The sequence below is a fragment of the Amblyomma maculatum genome, chromosome 1 (assembly GCF_055883805.1).
Source record: "Amblyomma maculatum isolate TAMU_Amacu chromosome 1, ASM5588380v1, whole genome shotgun sequence".
NCBI classification, from domain to species: domain Eukaryota; kingdom Metazoa; phylum Arthropoda; class Arachnida; order Ixodida; family Ixodidae; genus Amblyomma; species Amblyomma maculatum.
In genome coordinates, this window is record NC_139344.1 from 250,612,839 (window position 1) to 250,629,700 (window position 16,862).

The 16,862-nt window shown below is 44.6% G+C and overlaps 1 long non-coding RNA gene across 1 annotated transcript in view; it reads left to right on the forward strand.

Moving 5' to 3' along the window:
* Window positions 1-6,572: 6,572 nt before the first annotated feature.
* The window catches only part of LOC146206202 (uncharacterized), a 542,419-nt gene continuing 532,129 nt past the window's right edge, over window positions 6,573-16,862 (forward strand). The window contains exons 1-2 of the long non-coding RNA XR_014704390.1: window positions 6,573-6,884; window positions 10,662-11,371. This is a non-coding gene — a long non-coding RNA (uncharacterized LOC146206202). The remainder of the gene's footprint in view (window positions 6,885-10,661; window positions 11,372-16,862) is intronic.

Sequence of the window (16,862 nt, forward strand, 5' to 3'; positions counted from 1 at the left end):
GTGATGGGGTTGAACTGGCCTCCGCAAGGTGCGGACATGAATATTATTGAGAATGTATGGGCTGAAATAAAGAAGGCCCTGTCTCGTCGGCCGCTCCACAGGTGTTCTTCGGACAACCTGTGGGCGGCTGTTCAGGAAGAATGGGAGAAGCTTCTTCCTTGGCCGATATCCTCTACGAAAGCTTGCCACGCAGAATGGCCGCCGTACTCGCTGCTAGGGGCGAAGCAACAAAATAATGAGACTTCTTTTAAATGTTGCACGAGTACAGGCCTGTGACTGCTTCTTTTCGTTTTTTCTCGTTACAAAACGGACGAAATAAAGCTTTTCTTTTGTGCATGTCTACAAAGGCACGTAAGGCGCTATCTCGTGGCTGAATCGTGTGTCTTAATTGCACAGCATGCGTGCCGCATCGCCAAAAGGCGTGTAACGAGAGCGTCGTCTGCTCGCGCTGATGCGCAAGCAGACGACGCCGCAAAACGGGCAGTGCGCACCGCCGAACCATTTCGCTCGGCACACGAAGGCGCGCAAGCCTTGCAGCGCCACGCAGGCAGTGTGGTAAACAACAGGCCGGCTTATTGGCGACCGGAAGGAGCAGTTCTGCTTTTTAGATGTTCTCCCCCTCAGATGCAGTACTTTGGTTCCATGAGCATCCACGGGCGGCGCTGCATGCAGCGACGGCCACGCGCTCCGAGTGTCCTATTTCAATCCGTGAGTACTGTATGTAGTTGGCTGATTGGTCCTTTTTCATGAATTAAGATAATGTTGGCGGTCTTCCAAGACTCCGGTACCGTCGATGACACCAGGCATTGCGTATACAGGGTGGCCAGTTTTTCTAGCACGATGCATGTCTGCATGTCTGAACTATATTAATCCTCGGGTTAAAGGAAATGTATCGAACAATGTCATGTCGATCCTTCCTTAAGCCAGGTAAGAACGCAATTTGCACTTGCGTGTGCTTTGATGTTCCTTGAGGGCGGATCCTTCTCACCTTGCCATAAGGGCAGACTATCGCTCTGACACCTTGGCGCAGAGCTCTGACTCCTCCCCAAAAAGAACCTGGTGCGCTGGTATGGAGGCGCCACTGCTCCAGAACAGGCGGCGCCGCATGACGCGCGGCACGCGTGAGGCAAATGTTCGTTTCTCGTCCAATACAATGGAAAAAGCCGTGAAAGATCTGCTTTCCAAGAGTGTCACCGCTTTCGGCCGTTTTCTTGCCTTTCGCCGCACACACACTCACACGATGTGTGTGCTGCAAAAGCTAAAAAGAAACCAAAGAAAGCCACTACTCGTTCTCGACTGGGAGCGCTTTTCGTCCTCCGGGGCCCGCACCACCCTACACGCGCGAGCGTTTCAGGAGCCTGACTCGGCACACGAATGGGCAAGTAAAACATAAAGCGGGCAAGCGTCCACTCAGCTTTGTTTCCAATGCGCCGACGACAGCTAGCAAGACTTCCCCTACCTCCCCCCTCCCAATTCTGGGTAACTGCCTGCCGCGCATTTACTTCGCAGGAATGGGTTGAAGAAAAAAGGGGGAAAAAAAAAAAAAACTTCCGCGCGGCGGGCAGCTCACGCATTCTGGTCGTATCAGAGAATCGGGCGCCTGATATGCACTACTTCAGCCATTCGACCTTTCGCAGATGACTGCATAACATCGGAAAATTCGATGGATGCAAGCGGCGGCGATGATCTGACCAACGGAATCCGCCCACAGGGCCCATCCCCCTTGCAGTTCCCTTTTACGTCCCTCAGACCAACCGATGAGTATTCGCGCTTATTGTGAGGTGGCTTTCGGAGCACTGAAAATGTTGACGCGTATTTTGAAAACGACAGTTTGTTGCCTGGTCTCAAACTGACGTCAAAGTCACGTACGTGCAATGTACGCGAATAAGTTTTCAGTGCAGGAACGCCGTCGGATATCTTCTGCAAATTTGTAGCGTAGGTGAGTTTCATTCTTTTGCGGCTCGTTTCTTCACATTCCACGCACTGCTTGCATATTTTACGGTGCGGACTGAAGCAGATCACGAGATGTGAACATAGACGATGTAGAGCGGCATTCGGGAATTCAGGCTAGCCAGTGTTGTTTTCCTTGATGTCCTCGTCATTTGCGCTACTTTCGTACCACATGAACATATATTTAAGCACAAGCTGTAGAAAGAGCAATCAAACTTTATGCCTGAAACTCTGTCCTGTTCTCCTTGCACACCGTACTGCTCTGGGGCCCAGCACTGCCTCGTGCCTCGTTTCGCTCTCGCATGCGTTCTACAGGAATCGAAAAACCTTGATATTCGGCAGCCACTGGCTGTAATCCTGTAGCTGTTGCGACAACCTGAAACTCAACCGTAAATAGGTGACCTGTTTGTAACCGAGGGTAGCCGCACTGTGATCGGAACACGGTGCTGACGATATCGCCGGCATCGGATCCAAACAATCGCTTTTTCAGGTAGCGGCTCCTAGATGGCGCGATGTGTACGGTAGCTGGCTGAAACTGCAGCGCGCTAGGCCTGGACACCAGGCAACCCACGCTGCTCAGCTCGCAGCGGGTGACTAGGGGCCAAAAAGAAGTTCCCACGTGTAGTGCCGTCATGATCAAACTCATCACCGTGAACAGCATAGTTCTTTTTAGAGCGCAAACTTTCAAACTTTTTTCCAACATTTCTTCTTGCGAAATTAGGAGGTGTGTGTGTGTGTGTGTGTGGGGGGGGGGGGGGGGGGGGAGGCTTAGAATCGCGAAAATATGGTAATCACTCTGGAGAGCTTGAAAAGAGGCTTGATCGTGTCTGCTTTAAGGAAACAGACGTCTACAAGAAGCATTTTATCGGAACGAGTGCGATTTTTGTTGAACTTCTTTTTTTGGGTTGAAACAGGATATAAGTTCAATTTCTACGCCCTGCGTATACAACTAACGGAATTCGTTTGGCCGTCAATTTTGTTTTAAGTAGGCTCGACTCTATGTTCGGGCCTTTGCGGCAAACACGCAGCATTCTGCGCTCGGCGGTACACAGTACATAACATCGGTACACAGATGCAATGCACAAAATCGGGGTACACAGAGAAGTTCAGTTCTACATATTTCAACCTTGTACTCATGAAACTGCCTGCTCTCCTCTTATTACCACACTGTTTTTACCATACGCAATACCAGGACACTTGTACTGCTCGGAGTTCCCCTCTGTATACCACGTAACATGGGCATGCGAACACCACCCGATGGATGGATGGATGGAATATAGGTGCGTCCCCTTTGAAACGGGGTGGTAGCAGTAGCTATCATGCTCATTTTTCTCCCTATATCTTAATTATTGATTTAGATTGGTTAACTAAACCATCATTCTACTTCTTAAATTTTTTGTTTCTACACTACTGACATTATGTCACTTCTCTGCTTTTAAGCCACCAATCTTCCAGTCGTTTTTTGCTAGTTTCCACCACCGGTTTATTCACCCGGCCATCTCTAAACCCCAGAGCTTCAGGAACAGTGATTGCGCCTGCATCAACTTCCGGATGGATACCATTACATTCGAGTATAATATGGTCAATTGTTTCACTGGAGTTACCCCATATAGCACATGCGTCATCTCCATTGTTAAATTTCTTTTTGTAGCTGCGTGTTCTAAGGCACCCTGATCTAGCTTCAAAAAGTAGGGCACTGCCTCTTGAGTTATCAAAGAAATCTTCCTTCCTGATCTGCATTTTCCACTTTCGGTATAATTCCACACTCTGTTTCTTTTCCATCGAATTTATCCAATTTTTACCTTCTGTGTTTTTCACCTGTTGCTTAATGCTCTTCATTTCTCCGTCCTTGTGACTAGCATACTTACTAGTTAGTTTCCTAGTTCTTTTCCTCCATTGTGAGTCAACGCTTTTTATGTACAGGTATTTAAATACTTTAGCTGCCCATCTGTTACTGTCCAATTTCCTCAGGCGTTCCTCATATAATATTTTACTCTGAGCTTCCCGCACTTCGAAAGATGCCCAGCCCATATCTCCCTGTACCGCCTCATTTGTAGTTTTGCCGTGGGCACCTAGTGCTAATCCCCAAACCCAAACCTTCCACGCATCTCCCCCCGTCCCACCGGAGGCCTGGAAAGCTGCGCCGCTCAGCTCTCAACTAGGGGAACAGTGTCGCCTAGAGGAACAAGCCAAGGCAGCGGCAGTGAGCCCCATCAGTCTTCGGCAACTTTTCTGTCCGTCGACATGCTCTCATCACCACTCTCCTCCGTGCTATCCCGCATGTCATGCATTCCATCTGTGGTAGGTAGGTATTTAACAGAATATAATGTGCGGCCAGTTGGTCAGGCATTAGCTCAACGAAAACCGTAGCGTTTTGTCAGGTCCAAGATGATCAGGACAGGACAGAGCTACAACTTACAACTAAATGGAATCGCACAACGAAAAAACGTCCCATCTCTAAGCAACGCCACGCATGTGCATACCATGAAAAAATAGTTAACACCCATCACTGATGTTATCCCATAAACTGTGAACACCCATCCTGTCCTCGTCTCCCTGGTCCTGTCAAAACGCTACGGTTTTCGTTGAGCTAAGGGGCTATAGTATGCATACGTGGGGTTTAACGTCAGCTGCACGTAGGCTAGGGTGTCCTTACAGAGGGTTCAGTAATAGTTTCCGATGGCTCCTTAACATAAGAGAGCACAAAGCTGGGCCGACGAGGACAAGCCGAGAAAAACGAGTACGAGCGCTAGTGCACTAGAAATTGCACATGCACCGACATAGCACACTGGCGTTTTTGCACTTCACTCCAATCGAAATGCAGCCACCGCGACCGGTATTTGGGTCCTTCCGTCTGTGCGAATGACAGCACGGTTTGGATATAGCGAATGGCTTGCTAGGTCCGACCGAAGAGCATTATCAAGGCAGTAAATATCGTTCCCTTCCTCAGCTGCGTTAAGGAGTGTCCATAAATTAGCACTCCGGCTTCCCCAGCACGCGCCCACGGAAGGGCCCCTATGGCCGCCGGAGCTCTAAATCCGCTGGAGAAGCGGGTTTAGCAATAGATAAATGTCGAGTTGAAACGCCATCGCTCCATCTGATACGGCTCCCGATATTGGGCTCTCCATGCTCGCCTCTGCACTCCTGCCACAGAGTGCGACCTCTCAAAGATAGTTACGCGCGTCACACACCACTTTCTGTCACAGTATAATACCCTAAGAGAGTTGCAAGTCAACTGTTGGCAACATCTGCACGATCATATGCGTGTTTCTATCGATACTGGCGCCTATTCCTCGTCGCCTTCTACATCGTTTCCGATTCTACAGTGATAAACCTCAGTGCCATAGCTGTGACGTCTACCAACGTTTTACTCCCAAGCTACCCCTAAACTCCTTCCATCTGTCCGCTCGAACTATATGGGAACAGCCGTTGACCGACGCTCACTATTAACGAGCGCAAAGTGACGATAATTCAGCGTTTGCGCTACAGTGTCTCATTGCAATCGTTCATTTTCATTCCTTGTTTCGTCGTCATCGCCCCACATTTCACGCTGACCGACACGGTTCATACCTCGGCAAAAATCATGAGTGCGCACTCAGGCTCACTCACAGTTTAGTCAACTTGTAGGTTCACTCAAACCACGCCTGGGGCCACATGACTCTTGAAAGTAAACTCATTAAGGTTCACGACTCGCGACTCTTTCGGAGTCAACCACCAGTCGCAAGTTGCAACTCACATCGACTCGCGACTCATTGGGCTCACACACTCGTTTCGACTCAAGACGTGCATGGGACCAGTGAGCTGAGCTGTTTCTTTAGTCCAATGCTGCGTTTTCTGCGCTTCAAGCGGTTTCGTTTAGTTTTTCGTAACGTGAGCGAAGCGCCACGTGCGTAATTTTACCCTGTTAAGATCGGCGCACGGCCGGAGCACTCGATCTCCCCGCCGCGGTTGCTTCGGCATGCAACTAATTCTGGCCTCAGCTCGCCTGTTTTAGATAGTGTTTTTCTCTGCGCGTCGGCGGCTTCAGGAATTTGCATGCTTAGCGATGTACTTAATAAGCGACGTAGTTCGCCTGCCTCAAGGCATTCGGTTGGTTTCAATTTTAACGCGTACGAAGTTTTACTCCCGAAGCTTTCCTCTCTCGAATGCAAACACGTGGAGGACGCATATCTCAAAGTTCCTTCATTCTAAACGCCACAGCGCACAGCCGATTAATTGATATTCATCGTGCTTCGATCCACGTGCGATAACACGTGCTTACAAGGCGCTTCGCTTATGGCGGCACACGCGACTTACTATTGCTAATATTCGGCGCGTACAGCCTTTCATGCAAGCTCATGTTTCTGCTGGTTCTGCTCCGTAACCGTCAAAGAGAGGAGACAATCTTTTTCAACACTGCTCCTATCCTACGAGCGATATTCCATACGTGCGACAAACTTGACGCCCAACTACCCTGGCTGTATGACTACTTGTTGTTCGTATGATCAAAAACAATCTCACTTAGCTCGACGAGGAATACATAGCAAAAGTAACACGTTCGCAGGTACTCCTGCTCCTCAACCGAGGAAAACTGTTCGCTATACTAGTTGATTAGGGATACGTAGGACCCATGTGGGGATTTTTGCGTTTTCTAAGGACATTTGACGACGGCTCTCTGTACGGCCTTGGTGTGCTGGATTCTCGTAGTGCACGGATGCGTTCACGAGTGTCACACTATATGTAGTGCATTTATCAGTTTGCGGGCTTTTTGCGTTTCTGGGTTGCCAAATAGTATTACGTAAAAGCTCCCGCAAGTTAAGCTCTGAGTACGCTGCCTGCCCCGCTTGGTCGATGTCAACGGAAAATGGCGCCTTTTTGTTGATGTTAGTAAAACGTGGCGGTTCAAAAAAAGGAAGCCCTGCCGGTTAAGACACTTTACTGGGGCAAAGAGAAAGGTAAGCTGTTTTTTGACAGGAGATGCTGCATCATTGCTGCTCGGAACGGCATGATCTCAATCGTTGGTAAACCCAGACTGTTTTGGCGCGGGCTCCTCTGTCAGCCCTGTACGCTTGTTCTTTTACAGTGCTCGATAGTAACTGTGTTTGCTGCATATTAATTTATGCTCAAGGGCCATGAGGCAGCGGGTTCCACCCTGGTTGTTTGTGTTAAGAAATAAGTTACGAAGTGCTGGGAGTGACAATTGGAAAAATTTTGCTGCTTCACGTGCCAAACACGACGGTAACCTGCGCCATGGAGCACATCGGGTTGCAGTGGCATGGTTCTGACAACTGAACGGAGAGCAGAAGCTGTTCACTACAACTTTATCATTTAAAAATTCCGTTCGCATGCCGAAGCCCCGTTTCAGAAGCCCTGATAGCAAAATATGTGGGTGTAACTGTGTGGTGTCAGCGACTGTTTTTTTTTTTTTTGTTTTTTTTTTTTAAGTGACAGGTGTAACGAATACCAATTTTGGGATTTTAGTCATTTTATATCTTGTTTGAAGACTGAAGCCTTTTCATAACGAAAAACAAAACAAGAAATTACACTTTAATTGCTCATTGAAAAACTAGGAAGGTGCGAACACCTTAATGACTTGCAATAACACGAGGCATCCCAGCAATAATTCCCAATATAATATAATGGTAATTACAGTAAGCATTTTCTTTACCCATTTTACACTGGATGCAGTGCTGCTGGCACACTGATGCAGCGGTGTTAATTTTAACCATTGGTGTGGCACTATATTGCATTTCTTCCTTTTTTTTTCTAACTCACGATGATAAGAATGTTTATTGTAACTCATGAAACATGCTCTTTTTTTGACTTGGCACATAAGGAAGTTAGTCCATGATGCCATTTTTACAGTCCAGCAAATGACATCCAAATGCCATGAACGACATCACTCAGTGAGTGAAAGAAAGTGAAGAGCTGGGTGGCTATGTTGCCCTTCTGGCTGGTACTCTGAATTTGAGGAAACTGTGCTATGCCAGTCAGGATTGTAAAACAACAAAAATGGGCAGGTCTAGTAGTAAAAAATACATGCTGACAAAATGAGTTACATGCTGACAAAGGTGATCAGGTTTTCATAAAACTTGCTCATTTAGGGATGTGTATGAATAATGTGCTTGCAAATGGCCAAAAGCGAAATTACAGCATGTCAGAGCTAGTAAAAATGCATATTGTGGGCTGTGAAGTGCTTCATTCTGCAGGCTGACCTGCCTTGCTTAGCATGAAGAAAAGCGCCACATTTAGTTGCTTATGCTCCTCGTGTATAATGCTTTGCTGTGGGCCAGCAAAATGCCATCGACAGAACAATAAGTGGGAATTGGTCAGTGGAGTAGTGTGGTTAATAGTACTGTGCTTAATTTTGTTACAGAGAGCAGTGACAATTATTTCTTAAGTTTGAAACAAGAAATTTCATAAACAAATATTGTTAACCTTTATTCAAATTTATACTGTTGTATCTTTGTTTCATTAATGTCATGGCACTGCATTTTTAAAGTCAGAAAGGAGGAAAAAAGAGTGAATAGAGTCTGCAATCCACAGAGTGACTTTTCATGAAAAAAAGATATTCATAGCAAACAGTAGGTCCTTTTCATGTGCTCCATTTTACTGATACCTATTACTTCAGATGATCTAACAGAGGTAACCTCCATTACCTGTTTGAAAGGACTATGCTACTCACAGGCATCTGCTTTTTCACTGAAAGAATCCTTTTTTTTATGGCAACTAACTATGCATTTCTTGAAGTCAGTATAACTTGTGTGAAGCTTTCAGCCACCTCATGCTAACAAAGCAAATCTCTGCACGAAATGAAAGCATTTGCAGGGATCGCAGCAGTTTTAAAGGGGGAAAAAAAATATCAAAGGTTTTCAAGGACTTCCAAGGCCCTGGCATAGTAATTTCAAGAACTTCGAAGTGACGTTCTGTGCAGTACCTTGGACAGAAAATGCCTTCGATAACGTGATCCAGTAATTTTGGAAAAAAAAAAAAAGGCATATATTGCAATGAAACACATTAGTAATTAAAACACAGCACATTTCAGTTCCTTTGCACTTTATCAGCCCTTGTTCACTATCACAATGCAGGTGATCATGATTACTGCTAGTAATAACCTGCATTCAGTTACAGGCTGCTAAAGAAGCACAAGCAGTTTATACTTAGAAGAAAATTGGGAGTTTGTGACTGCAGTGCTTTTGTGAAGTGCTGCCACCGAAAGCCTGGGAGGATCGGTGGCAAAGGCGCGTGACTAATAAGCATAGATGGCTTCCCCTTCTACATGTGGGCCTGGTCCCACCTATTTTCGCCAGCTCACGGCGGCAGCAGTTCTGAGAGCATGGCCAGCATGCGCTCCCAGTTTCCCTCGAAGTGTGAATCAGCCTGCTTAAGAAAGCTCTTGAAGTTTTTCTGCTGTGTCACAGTAAATGGTTTGAAGATCCTGCACCTTGTTTTTTAGTCTTCCTAATGCTATTTCATTTCACACTGTATGTGACGACACTTGTGGCCTCAGGTTTTTCAGCATGGCTGTCAGCAGATGTCATTAGGTGATAAAGTCAGCAATTGCCTTGACTGCTAAGCTAAATGTTTCTTTTGTTCCTTCAAGTACACTCTGTAATATTGTGCCATGCAGCTGAAACATATTTCAGCAGCTCCTTTGTAATTGCAACATTAATTACTCTACCAGCCTTCTTCACAGCATCACAAATAGTTCTCTGAAATTTGTGGGCACTTTCTTTTTTTTCATTTTTTCAATGGAGATTTGGATATTAACACTAAATACCCTTTTAACAGCTGTCTGCCCATGCCTTAAAATAAGGAGAACTTTGATACTCCCTGGAGGATTGAGCAAGAGGCACAGAACTTCAAAAGACTACAAAAACATCCGAACTGTTTAATTTCCCTTCAAATAATCCATAAAATAATAAGAGAGAAGCTTGGTGGACTGAGTGAGCGTAGCAAGTGATCAGCCACAAATACTGATACCAGTCAAATTTAATTGACCTTCGGCTGTGCAATGTGGCAGGACGCTCAGTCGATGCTGATAAGCGTAGCCAAGTATAAATTTTAAAGACTTTCAAGTACCTTCATATTTTTCAAAGATTTTCAGGGCCTTGAATATGGTGTTTTAAAAATCGAGAGCTTTTAAGGACCACTCTGAAGCCTGATTTGTCTCAGCTAGCATGTTTTGGGAGCACTTTCACAATATACGGGGCATATGAATTTTTGTGTTTGTGTGCACAAATCCAGCAGCACTTTGACACACGATGGCACTTCCATCCTCTGAAGCAGTGACTACAGACTACGCTTATGTGTTGTGCTCAGTTTTTCTGGTTAAATTCATTTAAATGTATACTTTCTGAAACACTCTGCTTAATATTCATAATGTGTTTGTTACTTCAATGCCACATACATTTATGAGCTGTTATGTGATGCAGCTCAGACAGAATGTCTTTTAGAGTGTGGGAAGTATTCTGCTCAAAAAACCACTGCTTCTGGGAACTTGCTTGGCTTTCTTTTGAGTATAGCTGTGCCCCAGCTAGGCAATCCTTGTTTCTGATCAAGCCCTGAAAAAACCGAAAGTGTGAGTAAGGCCTTATTAGGGCTGGGCTAAAGCTGTTGCGGTAAAGAATCGAACAGATGAAAGTTAGAACATGCAACCTTGACCTGCCACTGACTACAGGCACAGACATGAAAAAGCAAGACAATTAACATTATATGAAATTTTCTTCCAGATGGACCAACAGCAAAACAATGTTCCAGGAGAGGCAATGCAAGTAGGGGACCTCCACTATGCTACCCAAAGGCCAGCCTTTCGTGATGCGCTCCTGTGTGAAATGTACCACCAAACATATTGGCTGGCAAACTTTCGATATTACACGAGTGGTGTGAGGTAATGATGGTGTACAATTAACCATCAGCGGAGCTGGAAAGAACTGCACTGTCAAACAGAAAATTAAGTGGTGTACATATTGTAGTGCCCGTGCTTTTGTTTCTAGTGCCAGCACAGTGCTTGGAAAAGAGCTTGCATGGCCTCATGATGTGTGTCCAGTGGAGTGTCAAAAGTGCTTTGAACGCATGTGCTTCGAGGCAGTGCCTTCAAGAGATGAGAGAAGTTTCAGTGCTCTGTCAGTGGAAGCAAAGGAGGTGATGTGCAGCAAGCTCTGGTGATGACCTACAGCAAGTGTGTGATAGTGTGTGATAGCTTTGTGGATCAGGTGACTGGAAGAAGAAAACTTCTCCAGTGTGAAGTAAGCTGGTCTGAGTGCTAAGTGGTGTGTCCAGTGAAGTGATTTCTGTTCTATGCATTGATGCAAGTACCAATACTGGCTGCATCTGTTTGTGTGCCCTTCGTGAACAATTACCCTATATGAGTTGACGCACTAGAGGCTCCTAGCTCCCAAGCATGTCACCTCTTCTAGCAGGGCCTTCTGACCATGACAAGGTATGTGAGGAAAACCTTTTAATTTTTGACATGGCACTGTTTTCTCCACAGATGCTGCAAGATAAGCAGGTATTCAGACATATCTTGCTAGCTTCAGTGGTGTGCACTATGTTAAAGATAATGTGACCATATTTTATGGACCTCAAAAGTGGGACCAGGACTGGGGAGGGGTGAGAGGGTAAGAACAAGATCCTTTAGATGTCACATATTTACTTCACACGCAAAAAAAAAAAAAAAAAAAAAAAAAAAAAAAAAAAAAAAAAAAAAAAGAAAGAAAGAAAGAAAAAAAACACTGTTTTAACCCAACTTGTGCAATCCTGGCTCAACCTTTAAATCTTTTTATAGGAATGTATCTTTTTAGCATTTTTATCGCCAAAAGCCTGATGACCCTTGAAACCCAAAACAAAGCCACCATGTAAATGCCATCAACAAACGTGGCCAAGCGATTATCTGAGTAGGACTGTGGATCTTATACACAATGAAAGTAAAGCGCATGTAGAATACAAGTGTTCCGATGTGCAAGCAGACACGAATTTTGGGATGCCACAAACAGGTGATGGTGCCATGCTGTGGTGGACAGGTTATGGAGACAAGTTTTTACTTTTTGAACAGTGCCCAGAAAGATAAAAGGAAGTTAAGCTTTGTGATGCTCATGGCCACCCCGTTTCTAAGGGAATCTTAGAAGCTAGTTGTTTATCAAAGCTTCGTTAAGAATGCCAAAGCGGGGCAAAACACTGTCCCGCAGGCAAGTTGGTGGGACACTGTGACCGTGACTGTAAAAAGCGGTCTGCCCTGCCTAAATAAGTACGTCTGGTTATTTCAGTTAAAGGTACCGCGAAAAACCATCTCTTGCTGCTGCTTCTTTCTCTTTAAGGGTTTCCCATCTTCTCTCAATTCTGCCAGTGCACTGAAATGTAGAAGAGCAGCACATGCAATGTGCATCATGCTGTCTCTTTCATTTACTTTTTTTTTCTCGTACTAGTGAAAATCAGCATTTTCTCTGAAAAAGAGAAAAGGAAAAACATCTGGCATAACAGAAGTTACTGAGAGAGATTGGCAACATATATAAAAATGGGTTCCACGTGGTTAGCAAGAATGTGTTAGTGCTGTTTTGTGGAATGCTACTTTCATAACTGGACCTACTATGAAGAGGAAAGCTGTATGGTCAGGTGCTTACTAAAGCAGCAGCACACAAGCTGCCATGCAGCTGAAACTCGTGTACATTAGGCAGCATATTAAGTGTGTAAGCATTCTTAGTTCTTGTCTGCATACAGCTTATGCCACAATACAGTAGTACCACATGACGATACTCATGAGAAAGGTAATTGTGGAGACATCGAGGTGGAGCACGTATACTTTGTGTGTAGGAGGAGTATGGTTTGAATTGCTGTGCCACTGCAGTTCTTCACCGGTAAAAGAAGAAATAATGCAATTTATACCTCCATGACAGCTGATTGATAGATTCAGTATGTTTATTAATCATAAATGTTAACTTGTTAGGCAGCTCTGCAGACAATCGTGTACAATGCGAACTTGTAGCTCTTTCTCCGAGTATGCTGTACCTAGCCCAGATTGCTTTGTTTTGGGTGAATTTAACAACTTTTCTGTTGCCAGCATTATAGAAATAGCATTGAGAGAGGAAGTCTCCGTTCTGTGCAGTAGAGTGCCTACAGGGCCATCACAGCGCAAGTCTTATCAGACAGCAAACCTCCCTTCGTAGTGAGATGGTTTGTATGGATCTATAGACATATAAGGCGCTACTTGGGCACAAGCACAAACAACTGTTGGATGTGTGAGGAATTTTGTGCCTGAATGTCCCTGTAATGGCATGCCTTACTATAGCATATTTATATGATTTCTTATCCACTGATGCGGGGAGGGGAAATAAGATCATGTACTCAAGCTCCATTTATAGTACTTTCAGCACTTCGTTATTGTCCCATACCTTTGCTGTGACTTCACAAGGAATGCACTCGCAGGGAAGATGACATGAACTGAATAAAATTTGCTTTGATTGTGTCGCCTTCCATCCACTGCTGACAAGCAGAGTGCAAAGTGCTGTAGTTCCATGAGAATAGTGTGCAAGGGAGGCAGCCTTGTCTTTTTCTAGGTTTCCACCTGTACAAACAATTTAAGATCTATGTTCCTATCTAAGATAGCCTGTTGCCACGATATTTACCAGTCGATAAAAAAAAAATAGGCAGAACGGGCAACTTTGGCAGTCGAAACTCGTGTGGCACTCGAGAAACTTTCTGGCTTATTCTCAACGCAAGATGCATGACTATCACTGACTGCTGCATACCTGCATTGCTAAGCAAAAAAAAAAAAGCGCTTTAGTCCAGTCATTTACTTGTACAAGCCTCGAACGCCAGTGTTACAAATATTAATTTCTCCCCCAAGAAATGTATTTACCATTTACATTGCTGTATCCGTGCCAGCTGCCTTCGCACACCAAACAGCGACTTCTTCCTTGTCTAATGTTTGGTCCCTTTACTCTGATGATTAGCAAAATATTGAATTACACAAGGTCACCACCATCAGCAAACAACCCGAATTTACTGTGTTTTAAAGCAATCTTGGTTCCACCTCGGTTGCAACCAGAATAAGTCCTCTGTAATGTTGCTATATATAGACTCTGACAAGTTTGTCATGAAGCAGCTATAGTAAAAAAAATGAACAGTGTCAGTGCATAGATTAAATTGCCGGGGTGCATAGTATGAATTGGGACTACTAGAGGGAATGTTGAAAGTAGTTCTGAGTACATAATTGGACCACCTGAATGACAAAGTATTGCCACATTCACTGCACTCAGTAGCATAATTTGCCACTTCAGATAGCTTGTAGTATATTGAAGTTTAAAGTGCCTAAAAACTCATTCTTATGCATAGGAATTTGATCACACTCAAGATTTGAGGATGCATACAAATGTTGGGGATATGCCAGATGCGCCCTCATATATAATATCATGCACACTTTATTATCTGCAAGGAAGTGTTGTAATGTTGAGAAAGTAATTTTTTTGGTGCACTAGTAGAATGTTTTTTACACCACACATGGCAACAATCCAGATACCGATGGTAGCTGTTTCACAGGTTCCTTATAACACCTTCAACTTCACTGCTGTATATCACATGCCTAGCACTCTGCATCATTGTCTTTATGAATTCCAACCCGTTTCTTTGCCCCGTATGATCGGATAGATTTGTTTCATATTCACGTTGAAGTGGTCCCTCTTTGCACTTGCTTATAAATGTTATATAATGCAAACCAGGGGCCGTATTTCGAGTTTGCGTTATTGAAAGTGTCATTATTTACCTGACCTTAAGTCATCCGGCATTTCCACCAGCCGGACGACTCAAGGTCAAGAAAATAACGACACTTTCAATAACGACGCAAACTCGGGAATATGGTCCCAGGTGACTATGTAAGCGCCTTTTGTTTCTGAATGATATTAATATGCAATAATGTACTATGCGATCAATGTATCGCAGTTCACGTGGACATATAGTATGATTTTCAAGACAGTGTAGCGCATGCTTGGTCACCATCACTTTTGATCTTAACCTTGACGTGCAAGCATCACACAGACAAGCGATGGTGTTTCTACTGCGTGTTTCAATAGCACTTTTGATCTTAACCTTGACGTGCAAGCATCACACAGACAAGCGATGGTGTTTCTACTGCGTGTTTCAATAGCATGCAAAACTAGATATAAAGAAATGTGGATGGGGCCCCATGGGCTTACACACGAGAGGGGATGGGCCCCTCTAAGAGGCTCGAGGGTACAAATTTCACCGCTGTCCTCCAGGAAGACATTGTTCAAAGTTCACTATATGCCTGTCAAAAGAGCCCCTTGCTGCCAATGACACTGACTCTCATTAGGTTGTGGGTAACTTAGACCAGCTAGCATGACAGTACAGGGTGTGGCAGAGGAAAGACAAGGGGTTCACCACACCTCAGCTGGATTAACTGTAGCGTCATGAAAGTAATTCGATGCCATTAAAGGAAAGGCCTCTTTAGGAGCAAAGGGGGGGTACTTCAGCGTTAAGTTTATATCTCCATGCCTTTATCACTTGGAGAGTTGTCTGCATATGGATGCGGGGCCCCTTGTCAAAAAGGCACTTTTACTTGTGATAGCTACAGCCCGCAAGCTCTACTATCGCATATCTTCAAAATCTCACCTGATTGCCGTAAAGTGCTGATGTTGCCTTTACCAGCACAGTTGTGATAATGTTCTTGGTTGCCTTTCACACAACTAAACTTGATCAGGATAGAGGAGGAACCTGTGCAGAATGACAAATAGGAGCAGCTGGTGAAGCCATTTTCTAGTCAAACTTGAATAGTGTGATAGAAAAACCTTACAGTGAAGCTCATATCGACAAGAAATTGAGCAGTATGTTAAAAGAAGGATCCAAAGAGGTTCAGCCTCTGACAAATAGAAGAGATAAAAAATGTACTGGGATAACAGAACTTAGAGGGAGAGAGCATGGCAGTAATGCAGGGTGCCTGCAGTTAAAGTACAGTGTCTTATTCTGCAATTGGAAGCAAACGAAATGGATAATTTACTTTGCTATAGATAATTACAGTAAGTTATGCTTTAGACAGGATGTGGTGGCATGTTTTATTTTGTGTGTGTGGTATGACATGTACCACGCAAAAGATTGGCTTTGCACGGCCATTAGTATTAGCAGCCACAGAGAGCCCTTTTTTTTTTTTTCTGATTACATTACCTTCCTCCCAGCACTGCGCGCATCGCCGTCGCTCTGTTTTCTGCGCCTTTAATTCCCGAATATCGCCTCATAAACCTCCACAACAGTTTTATTCGATTCTTCACAGCTTGAAAACCGTAGCTGCGTACGGCAAATACGGTAATGCGCTGTCCTTGCTACTCTTGCCGCGGTTGCCCGACCACATTTCCCGTACTGTGTAGTTAAAGTAGTTAGCGTATTTACCGTATGCCAGAGCTAAAACTCTTTTGTTATAAGCACCTCATGTTAACAGGAACTTCAGTTCCTGAGCAGCTTTCAGAGCTGGCTTGGACCAGACCCGCGGACTCATTCGTATTATTTCGTGAAACCAAGCTGGGGAGAAACCATGGCATCGTTCAGCTACTGAACAGTTCCCACCTGGGAATGCGCTTATGTAATATAGGCACCCAGAAGTTCTGAAACGCTTCATAACGCTAAACTATTGTCCCTAGACATAGGGACCACAGTTACAGCCACAGTGAAAATTATTTGTGCTTCCATTGACCCACTGTGGTTAGACTGAACTCGAGCAAAATATTTGGCCGACATCAGCCGAAATCGTTGATGTTCATCAGGTTCGTAGAGTCGGAGAAAAGTTGCATGAATTACTACAACAGCTTCATTTAAAGTGCAAGCGACAGAGAAGGCTAATTTAAAGCGTATTATTAAACTGAAATATGTATAATTATTCGCAATGATAGCAACTACCGTTGGATAGCAACGAGGCACTTACACCATATTCA